The 10,463-nt window shown below is 39.3% G+C and overlaps 1 pseudogene; it reads right to left on the reverse strand.

The window, feature by feature from the left end:
* Positions 1-902: 902 nt before the first annotated feature.
* On the reverse strand, positions 903-9,052 carry LOC122144648 (annotated as a pseudogene).
* Between the last annotated feature and the right edge of the window lie 1,411 nt (positions 9,053-10,463).

Genomic DNA, 10,463 nt, shown 5'->3' on the forward strand with positions numbered 1-10,463 from the left:
GACACATGAATATGAAATAAGCAGGGGAATGGACCAGCAGCTGGTGGTGTTTGAATTATTAAATTGTGAGGGTGACTGCAATGAAACACTCTTTTCTTTATTATTCGTCGTACAGTTTTAATTCGAATTCCCTCTCAACTGACAGGCAGTAATGGGGGAAAATATCACTGACCCAAGAGAAACTTGTAGTCCTTCTGCACATGCAGAGGCGTCAAGCTTCGGTTTCATCCACTGTTATAGTTTTCCCGAGGAAGAGATCGATGGAAGTCCCTGTGGGCAAAGTCCACTACGTAAAATTCACCACCACACACCGCGGTCTGACTGACAAGCATACGACAGAGAATTCATCCGCACTTTGTTCTGAACCCGTCTGAGCAATTGTTCTTGTAGTCCCGGATCATTGAGTTCCAGCCGTCCATTACCCAGCCCCAGTGAGTCTCTTCCCCGGTACTGAGGTCAAAAGTGTGAATGGTTATCGAACACGGGTCGCGCACACGCGAGCACAACTGTGCTTATTCTGCCGAAGCGAGTACTGCGGGACTAATGAGAGGCCTGTCCCGCGCTGCGTGCCAGTTCGGTTTTCCAGGGGTCAGCCAGTGTGGACCTGCGCGTTCCACCTGAGATAGACACGCAACGCACAACAGTCTAATTCGACGCCAGGGCCTGTGGGGTACGTGACCGCCACGCTGTCGGCAGAAAGAGACAGTTGCGTGAAAGAGCCGACATACAAATTGTACGGAGAGTTGACGATTGGATGCTTTGGGCGATCCGGATTCATGCCGCAACCGCCCACGACGACTGAGTCGCTGGATGCCCATATGTTGTTCCCAATAACACGCTGAGCCCGGAACCTTACTGCTAGCCATAAATTAAACCACCCACCTGTTCTTATAAGGAAATTCTCAAAATCCGAGTTGCTTGTTGGCCTCCCTCAACTCTTTTTGGGTGGCATCACGTACGTCCGCCGCGAGGATATCGCCCACTCTATAATGATAGGATAGACATCATCAGCTCAAGATAAGGAACGGGTACATAGACCTGATCGTATGCACTGACAGATCACGAGAAGGTACTGATTAAAATTAAGATTTATACCGGTACGTCACGTGAAGTTTATAAGGATGTACTAAAAGAGACATGAGCTGCATGTTCATGTCTTCAAGTCAGAGGTGGCCCTAGCTGACCGAAAAATCCCAACACAAAGCCACAAAATTACAGACAGTCAGCTTTCTCGAGTGGGCAAAGTGTTCCTCCATTGCATCACACCTAGTTACGGATGCGTCAGACATGCGATTTGTGATGTGGCGTCCACCTGTAGCTGGCTCTGTAGGGAGCGTCTGGCCAGCAGGCTCTGAATGACGTTAGTGCGGTCCAAGACAGTCCATACAGTTTACTGCGGAAGGTTCCAGGACTGCTCGGACGTCACCTTCCCGTCTGAACTCACCATGAAGTACCATACAGACATCAGCAATTCAAGAAACAGATCAAAGCGAATTCAGGTCACAACATCACAGACACACAGCTTCTTTCCTATAAAAAGGTACAGAAATGAATACCAACCCAAACTCCTCCTGCATGTCAGAAACAGCACAACGAGGAACTGGAGGCGATGCCATCTCATCTTACTGCATTCTTTGTGAAAGTCAAATGCTATGTACCTTAAAAAAGATGCACAAGTGTTTTTTGAGCCACAAATCAGCATATCAGAATGACTTCTGAAGGAATTTTGCCGAAGCTTTGATGTCACAGGAAAGTAAAAGGGACATTTTAAAAATATATTCAAAAGAAAAACCAGTTATTTTAATGGTAGTATTTCACAATATTCTGGCTTTTACCTTTTAGAGAGATCAATTAAATGAAAGTAAAAGCCACACGTCTAAATTCTGATCACACTTAGAAAAGCCACACTTCTCCTCAAGTAAGCCGCATGGTTTGAGGGCATTAATCATGTCTTGTAGCACAAAAGGTGGTAAGGATGAGTTATGTTGACGCACTTCAGATCTTAGTCTTAAGGGTTTGTTTCAAAGGTATATTCCTAGTATGAGCAATAGTATGTTGCCTTAGCAAACAAAAAAACACTAAAATGCATTTGTAGGCATGAAAAGAAAAACTGCTGAAATCTTTATATGAGTCCATTCTCCATGCCGTTGACCATTTTTGGCAAAGGCCTGCTCAAGGGGCAATTCAGATCCTTTCTGATTCACCTGCAGATAAAGCAATTATTTGAAACGATGTTGACCAATCGCACGTCAACTATGATTTCTACACAAGTGGATCGAAAGAGTTTGCTCACCAAATTAAGAATTACTTGTTTTGCCATAAAATGAGAACCTGCGACCTCAAAATGCCTCTTGAATCATCCATCTGCAAGGGATAGATAGACAGATAGACAGACATAGAGGACAGATAGATCCAAAGAGAAACCAAAAAAAGTTGCTGTGGCAGAGATAGTGGTCTTAAAACCCCGTGATTGGTGTCTTTGCTTATCTGTGGCTTGGGCTTGTACCTCAGTTGGGTCTTTGAGACCAAAAAAGGGCATGGAGCCTCGAGTCTGTGTGTAAGAGAAGAGTGAAAGAGCACAAATTAAATCTTGTGAAACAAATATTCTTGTAATAGAGGCCAACAGTAGTTTCCACCAACCTGCACAAAGGAGGCCTGGGAATTATTGTACTGGACTATCTGTTCTGTCTCAACGAAGTTAGCAGCATGTCCTTCAGAGTCAATGCCTGAGGCGCAGGGGAAAACTGTAATATCTGCAGCAAGACCACTGCGTGAACATGTATATATGCTTGAATCTCACCTCTGACATAATACCGGACCCCAGCTCTGAAAACAGCTCCGTCTAGAGATGAGGATCCACTCAAACACCTTCCCATTGATGCAGCACACGGCTTCATCACAATAACTGAACCAATGGGTTAAGCCTCACTATCACACACATTAGCCAACTACTTCTAATTTCTTCAATTTCATCCAATGCAATTTATAGTACAAATGTATAATTAGATTATGGACAACACTAATCGTGACCAGTTGCATACTGGGATCCCAGCCGAGTCACTATCCTTCATAATTTGCTCATCCTCGACAATCAAGGCAAAATAAAGTGAGCAACTTACACTATGAACAACATGACATCTCTCAAAGGATACATCCGTGGATGACAGGAAATGCAAATTTTTGGAGCGGGAAAAGGGGAATCGGTGATTAGTATGTGCAAAAAAAAAAAATTTGTTTAATTTTGGTTTATGTTTTAGATTAGGCGATACTTTGTGTACCTCAGGTTTTTGTGCAATTATATTCTCCTAAAAGGTTTCCATTCCACACATGAATCTCTGGTCTGCCTGTGTGGATTGAGAAATGATAGAAGACCAATGTACGGGAACAATCTTATTAGATTATAAGTTGTTGTTTTGAAGGGTGTATACATGGAACAGTGTACCAACCAAATGTACTCAAGGGGTGCACTCAGTTGCTCTGCTCACCCTCTCCAGCAGGCTCCATCTCCTGGAAGTCCGGGCTGGTGTTGGGACAGGCGCTGCTGGGTGTGGCTCAGGTCATAGTCCGTGGCAGAAGTATAAACCGTCTTGTGTTGAGTACATTGTTTGATCATAGACATAAACGTCTTGTTGTCTTGCATCTGTGAGAAAGGAAACAGCTATTGAATAAGACTGTGGCAACAGATGATGTGAACAGAAATAGGACTAGGGCTAATGTTGTAATTATTATTTTATTTGGGGCCTTTTCCTTTTTATGGCACAAAAGTAATAAATGATGCGGTAGAAAGTCTTGTATTTATCATGTATTTGAAACAGCAGTTTCTCGGTTAAATTTGCTCCAATGTCCACACACCAACACTCACAGCAATCTTACTTAGTACAACTCATTCATTATTACTAAGGGAGGTGCCCCGATCAGGGATTTTTGGAGTCGATCAACAGGAAGCAGTCTCTGCCGATACGATCACTGATGCTGGGGATCTTTTCCAAGCCTCTTTTTTTATCATGTTGAATTATTTATAGTGACGCTCCAATCAGGAGTTTCTGTTCACGTCTAGAGAGAGCAGCGGTGCTGAATGGTTGAAACACTGGCAAGACTTAAAAAGAAATGCAAATTATAACCTTTAGTGATGATGCAAACACTGCCTTGATTGTGCATCCAACTGTGGCATTTCGCTCATCTTCAAGAGCTTATATTTACAAAAACGCAAATGCATTATGAAAATCACGATATTCAACATAAAACATTACAGCAGCCATTTCATGCAAGGAATCATCAACCTTCCTCAAAAAACAGGGTGGAAGCAATAAGAATCACCCGTGTGGGGGAAACGGTGGCACTTTCATTCAGGCCAGATACATAGTTTCGGACCTTGCTGATAATGCATAACGCACTGTGGCATTTTGTTATTAATTATTTGGAATGATTTTTGGAATGATACAGCGCAATGAAACCAAGCGAGTGTAGGCTAGAAGCATCCACTGCCAGACTTCATGCGCTTACACCCGAACCTTCTGGATAAGAGTAGAGATGTGCTGGAGTAACTTTAATGATCTAGTTGGTTGAAGGTCACAGCCTCCATGTACTTGTTTCAACTCCAGCCGAAAACACTTTACGTGTCCAATACTGGTCTACTCAGAGGCTGCACATCCAAATGCCATTTCAGCCGAAGTCTTATCCTTGCTAGAATATTGCAGCAAGTAGTACAACCACTGTAATGAGGATATCGCTGTCCCTCTGAGCGTGGACTCCAAATTAAAATTTTACTATACTAGTACACCCAATTTTCACAAGCCGGGGGGTGTAATTCTGTCTGCGTTTCTTCTTACAGCACTTCTGATTAAACTTTAAATTGAAAAAAAGACCTAAAAGTTCAGAGCATTGAAACCTATGGTTTATGATTTAGAGACACATTGGGCAACTGATCAACAAAGAATACTTTATAGCCCCTTTCTGACTCAAAGGGTCACAAACAATCACCTTATACGAAGTTTGAGGTTAGGGACTTTGATGACCCTGATGCTGTAAAGGTGCTAAAATGGTCCTTCCTTATAAGAATCACATCAAACTCCAGACGCTTTTCCAAACAGTGGTGGTCCAACAGGTCGCCCACTTTCCTTTTCCGGGTGATGACTATGAGGTACATCCCTGCAGAACCAAAAAGAAAAAAAAAAAATCATGCGTCATGGTAATTAAAAGTATATGTCATACAATCAACGTTCCGAATTCTATGGAAAATCGGAACACCGTAATAACATAGAACCTACCAGCCACCAGCCGAATAGTTCCCATGATTCCACAAATGGGCCTGGTTACGCCTGATGGGGGGATGTCCTTAATACCTTCAAGAGGAAAAAACATTAATGCACCATTCAAGTCACAGTAACCCATTTTACAGATTGCATATTTAATATATGTCTTTGCTTCAATAGGAGGAAGTAACAGACCTGTGCCGTGCTATTCCTGTAATACACCTTTAACAAAAGACCACAGCAACTACCTCAAACATAGAATGTCACCCTGACAATAGTGATGAAATGTCCCTTTGCAAGGAAGTCACCATTAAAACTGCAACAAAGTCCAAATAGCTGCCGTAACTTTTCATCGATGCCTGTATACTCTGAAAGGTCTGATTCCTTTATAAGTTGTAGCTGTTCATAAATGTCAGATCACAGCTGTCCAAACTATAAATCTTTCACTGTACTTTTTCACACGGTCAGAGAAACGAGGTGCTTAACCTTCAGAAAATATTCATCGCCAACCTCAGAAAGACAAACTATATTTTAAAAGAGCTGTTTTATTATTCTTTCACTTTTAGTAACCATGATAAAAATAATATAAACATTCTAGTTTTGGAATTTTCGAGAAATAGACACAAAAAAACCCATTAGAATTAAACAGACATAATTTAGCCTATATACACTACTGATCGAAACATCGGGGATGTTTTTGAAAGAAGTCTCTTTTTTTGGGGGGGGCTGCATTTATTTGATCAAAAATAATAATATTGTGAAATATTAATACAATTTAAAACAACTGATACTATTTGAATATACCGTCAAACCAAAATTTATTCAGACACCTTCAACATTTCACATATTTTTACAGTATATTTGCTATAGTTTAGAAAATGATAATAAAACATGTAATCATAAAAAGGGCCATTTGCATTCAAGATGAAATGGAATTCAATGTATTTGAACTGGTTTGCAGTCTTATTAGTAGTCAGAGTGTACCTGAGAGGGTCATCTCGGTGGACACCCTATCAATAACCAACACGTCATTAGCTCCATCATCACAGGCCTCAATGTAGAACTTCTCAGGTGTTGCATGCCTATGAAAAAAGACAATGTTTTATTTTCAACTCGTTCTGATTAAACAGGTTTTTCCAGTATAAAACAAGAGGTCAGGGTTTGGCTGGTTAACATCTGACAGTTAGCTTCAAACGCCTTTGAGATTATTGTGAATGTGATGAACAACACTGAATAAAGAAAGTGGCGATGATGATATCAATAAGGCAAAACAGCGTCAGAAATATAATAGCTTGAAATTAATTCTCATTTTAGAGCATCTGGAGAGAGCAGATTTTCAGCAACGTCTTAAATCAGAACTGCCTTTCACTTTCAGCTGTGCATATTTTTAAATAAAGTTTAGAGAAAATTACAGAAAGACACTGTCTCATAATGCAAGTTTCCAGTTTCAGTAACAACATCGTACATTGTCCCACTTTAATGGCCGGGATCTTCCTTCCTTACCAAAATGCTGCGCTGCCGCTTTCTGTGCACCACTTGATGAATTTGCATATAGGAAAGCATGCAGCTTTTGCACGGTTTACCTCTGCTCCATTACCCATGATTGCATAATAGGTCTATGGAATCGATCTCAAAATTTCAAAATGTACTTGAATGCTCAACAGTTGTTTCATTACACATATATGTAACTACAGTTGGTATTTACTTATCTGAGCCTTCGGATCAGTCACGCAAGTAAAAACAACCCGAATGTTCAACTTTATCCTGCAGTTTTGTTCTGTTTTGTGGCTTCAGTGGTGACAAAATTACATCCCTTATAGATCTTTGTCTAGTGTTCTGCTGCATATGACCACTCACAGCCATTTGGAAACTGTGTGCCACCCGGTATAGAGTCTTAAGAAAACACACTGGGGTGCCAATAGGGTTTTTGTCTTATTATAAACCTTGCCATCTATAGTTCAGACAAGCTTTGTCAAGGTGTAAATTAATACCATTGGCAATGTTCTGTTTACCGTGCAAGAGGCCATTCATAAAAAACTGAAGGGCTTACTGTATCTCTAAAAAACACAACGGGCAAATTACCTACTTAAAGAAGAGACAGCAACCATTATTATTTTGGTATTCAGTAAGTCATAATGGTGAATCTCAAAAAAGGGACTGTAAATTATATGTCTGGTTTTCATGCCCATGTAATCAAAACTATATGTTAAAAACCCCCGTAACAAAGAAGTTCACCTTTTATTAAAAAAAAAACATACTAATACTTTTTTATGGCATTGTGACACTTCTGATAAGCATAAATTCAGTATTAATTTATGCAAAAAATAAACTAATTCTTAAAAGAGAAATTAAAACACATTATTTAAAATTGTGAAACGTGTAAGACTAATGTACATCACGGTATTTATTACTGTAGGATTTTTTAAAATGAAAAGAGGCCAAAATGATGTACGTTTTATGACACACCGATTTAAAAAAAATAAATAAAATTGTGATTGCACCAATATATCAGCAACGAAAAATATTCGCCGAAAAAGAATTAAACATCAGGCATGTTGAAATAAAAAGTGCAATTACTAGACAGTATCATGTAAACATTTCATCATTGTTCAAACGAAGGAAGACATCAATAAAAACAACTTGGCATGTAAAATCACATTTACCGTGGCAAAGCCATTCAATGTCCCTTCAATGCATTAATTAGCTAAAAAAAAATTATTCTAGAGAGGAACATTTTTGCTTAATATATATATGCACCACAAATTCATTATATTTTTTACTTTCTAAGTTGTTCGTGAGTTTTCAAATGTATATTTAAAAAAAATGTTTTAGTTAGAGTTGGACTTTGTTACAAAAACAGTCATTGCTTAAATTGTTTGTATTCCATTTAAATTCTTATAAGCAACTTCAGTTTTGTATTTTGAGTGTTTACTATTAAATACATTTTGCATCACTAATGTCAAACTCTCTCTTCCTTCCATTCAGCTAACAAGTGATAAATAACGCCAGTGCAAAACAATCTTGGTTCTCAGAACTACTTTCTGCAGATCGTTCAGAAGCGAGACCACTGTGTAACTCATTCCAGTGTCTGGGTGTCTGATAAACTCAGTCTTCATATTCATGTAAGCTGTGGGCGGTGACATTCCACTCGGTTACCTCCCGATCGTGGTTCGGCTACAGTTTCACAATTAACGAGATATTACTGTGCATCATGTACAGTATGCCACTAATTATTCATGTTTACATACAAAAACAATCAGCATGCCTTCAATGATCTAAGATCCTTATGATTAGTCTAAATGAACACCTTAGTATCTACTATATTGTAACTTACCCTTACAAAATATGAGCACAGCTAATGGTCAGACCTCAGATCAACGTAATTGCCGTATAAAGATTCGCGGTTGACCAGCCGTAGATCTGCGGCTCACTGGGTTATGAAACAGAACCATCTCCACCATTGTCTGAAGGGTTCAAGCCAGTGCAGCTTCCATCACATTCAGGAAAACTGCCCTGGACTGGACACAACACTTCCTGACCGTGGGACAAAAGGGTTCCTGCACCGCGCCCGCAGACGCTGCCATTGAAAGAGAGCGACACTTCATTAAAGCGAAACCGGGCGCCGTGTGTCGTTTATAATCTGTCCTCTGCGCTCGCAATACAAAGTTGCAACTTAACAGGTTGAACCTCTCGTAGGCCGGTCGACCATCTTCACTTCCGGGTTTGGTTTGGTCAATCTGCCGGTGACGTATTGTGGCGATTGGACGGTTGCAGCTTCCGGGTTGAGACGTTACCGTCATTTTGCACCCTAAGCTCTAAAAACATAAAGCGGTCTTTGTCTACAAATTTATTAATCACACATTTTTTGTCAGATTGTTTAAGATAATCCCACCATTAGTCCTGACACACTATGAACGATATAGCTGTTTAGTTACTTCGTCAGCTTCAACAAGTGATTTTGAGCTCTATTGTTTTAACCTTTTTTATTTTTGCGGTATTTTCATATTTCAAGAGCTCAAGAAGGTCCTTTTGGGTATAATTCTCATTACACTGTGGGCCCATTTCCGTCACATGAGAAAAAAATAAATTATGAATTAGTAACTCATAATTTAGGAGATACAGTCAGAATTACTGTATGACATTGAAAAAGAAATTACAATTATGAGAAACTAAGTTATAATTATAAAATGAAAAGAGTCTACCAAATGTTATGACATTCTATGTTCTAGTAATGCACCTATAAAAGTCAAAGTGTATGAGTAAAAGATTTAAAACTTGTGGTATTAAAACGTCCTTAAACGGGATACTCCCATCCCAAAATGAAAATGTTGTCATTAATCCCTTACCCCCATCGTCGTTCACAACCCGTTTAAAAGCTTTGTTCGTATACTGACCACAATTTAAAAGATATTTTAGATGAAAACCGTGGAGGATTGTGACTGTCAAAAAACAAAGAGAAACAAAATAACGACTTATTCAACATTCTCTCCTCTGTGTCTCTCAAAATCAGCGTAGCCCACCACCGTAACTGATCAGAATTGCCAAATGGCGCTACACTGATTGGAGAGCACAGAGGGCGGAATCTGTTGAATAAAAGTCGTTATGTTTGTTGTCTTGTGTACAAAGTATTCGCATCGCTTCCTAACGTTATGTTGAATCACTGATGGCAGATGAGTATTCTGACGATGTCTTTCATACTTGTATGGACTTGGACACTGTTATTACTTGCCAGTCTAGGGACAGTCACAAGCCTCCGGTGTTCATCTACAACTATCTTAAAATTGTGTTTCAGAAGACGAATGAGTTTTACAGGTTTGAAATGACATGCGGAAGTAACGTGATTAATGAATCGAATTTTCTTTGGGATTGGAAGTACCCCCTTAGGAAAAAAAGTAACAAAATTATGAGATTAAAACAAAGTTAAAAAGTGTGAAATAAAAAGCCAGAATTGGACATAAAAAGTTCAAATGATTTTTTTATTTCACCAATTTAAAAGTGTTAGTTAGGATGTCATTTTTATGTATATAAAAATTTTTTATATTATGATTGACCAAAGCTTGATCCCATTCATGATGGACCCAAAGCGTCGTGATCTCATTTCCATAGTGTATAAACGTCATGTTATTTTATCTTATTTGTTTTGTGCTTAGATTTATTTTAAATTATATTAATATAAACAAGAACTCCTAACTGAACCCAAGTGACCCTTTC

This window comes from Cyprinus carpio, unplaced genomic scaffold (genome assembly GCF_018340385.1).
Source record: "Cyprinus carpio isolate SPL01 unplaced genomic scaffold, ASM1834038v1 S000006747, whole genome shotgun sequence".
Lineage (NCBI taxonomy): Eukaryota > Metazoa > Chordata > Actinopteri > Cypriniformes > Cyprinidae > Cyprinus > Cyprinus carpio.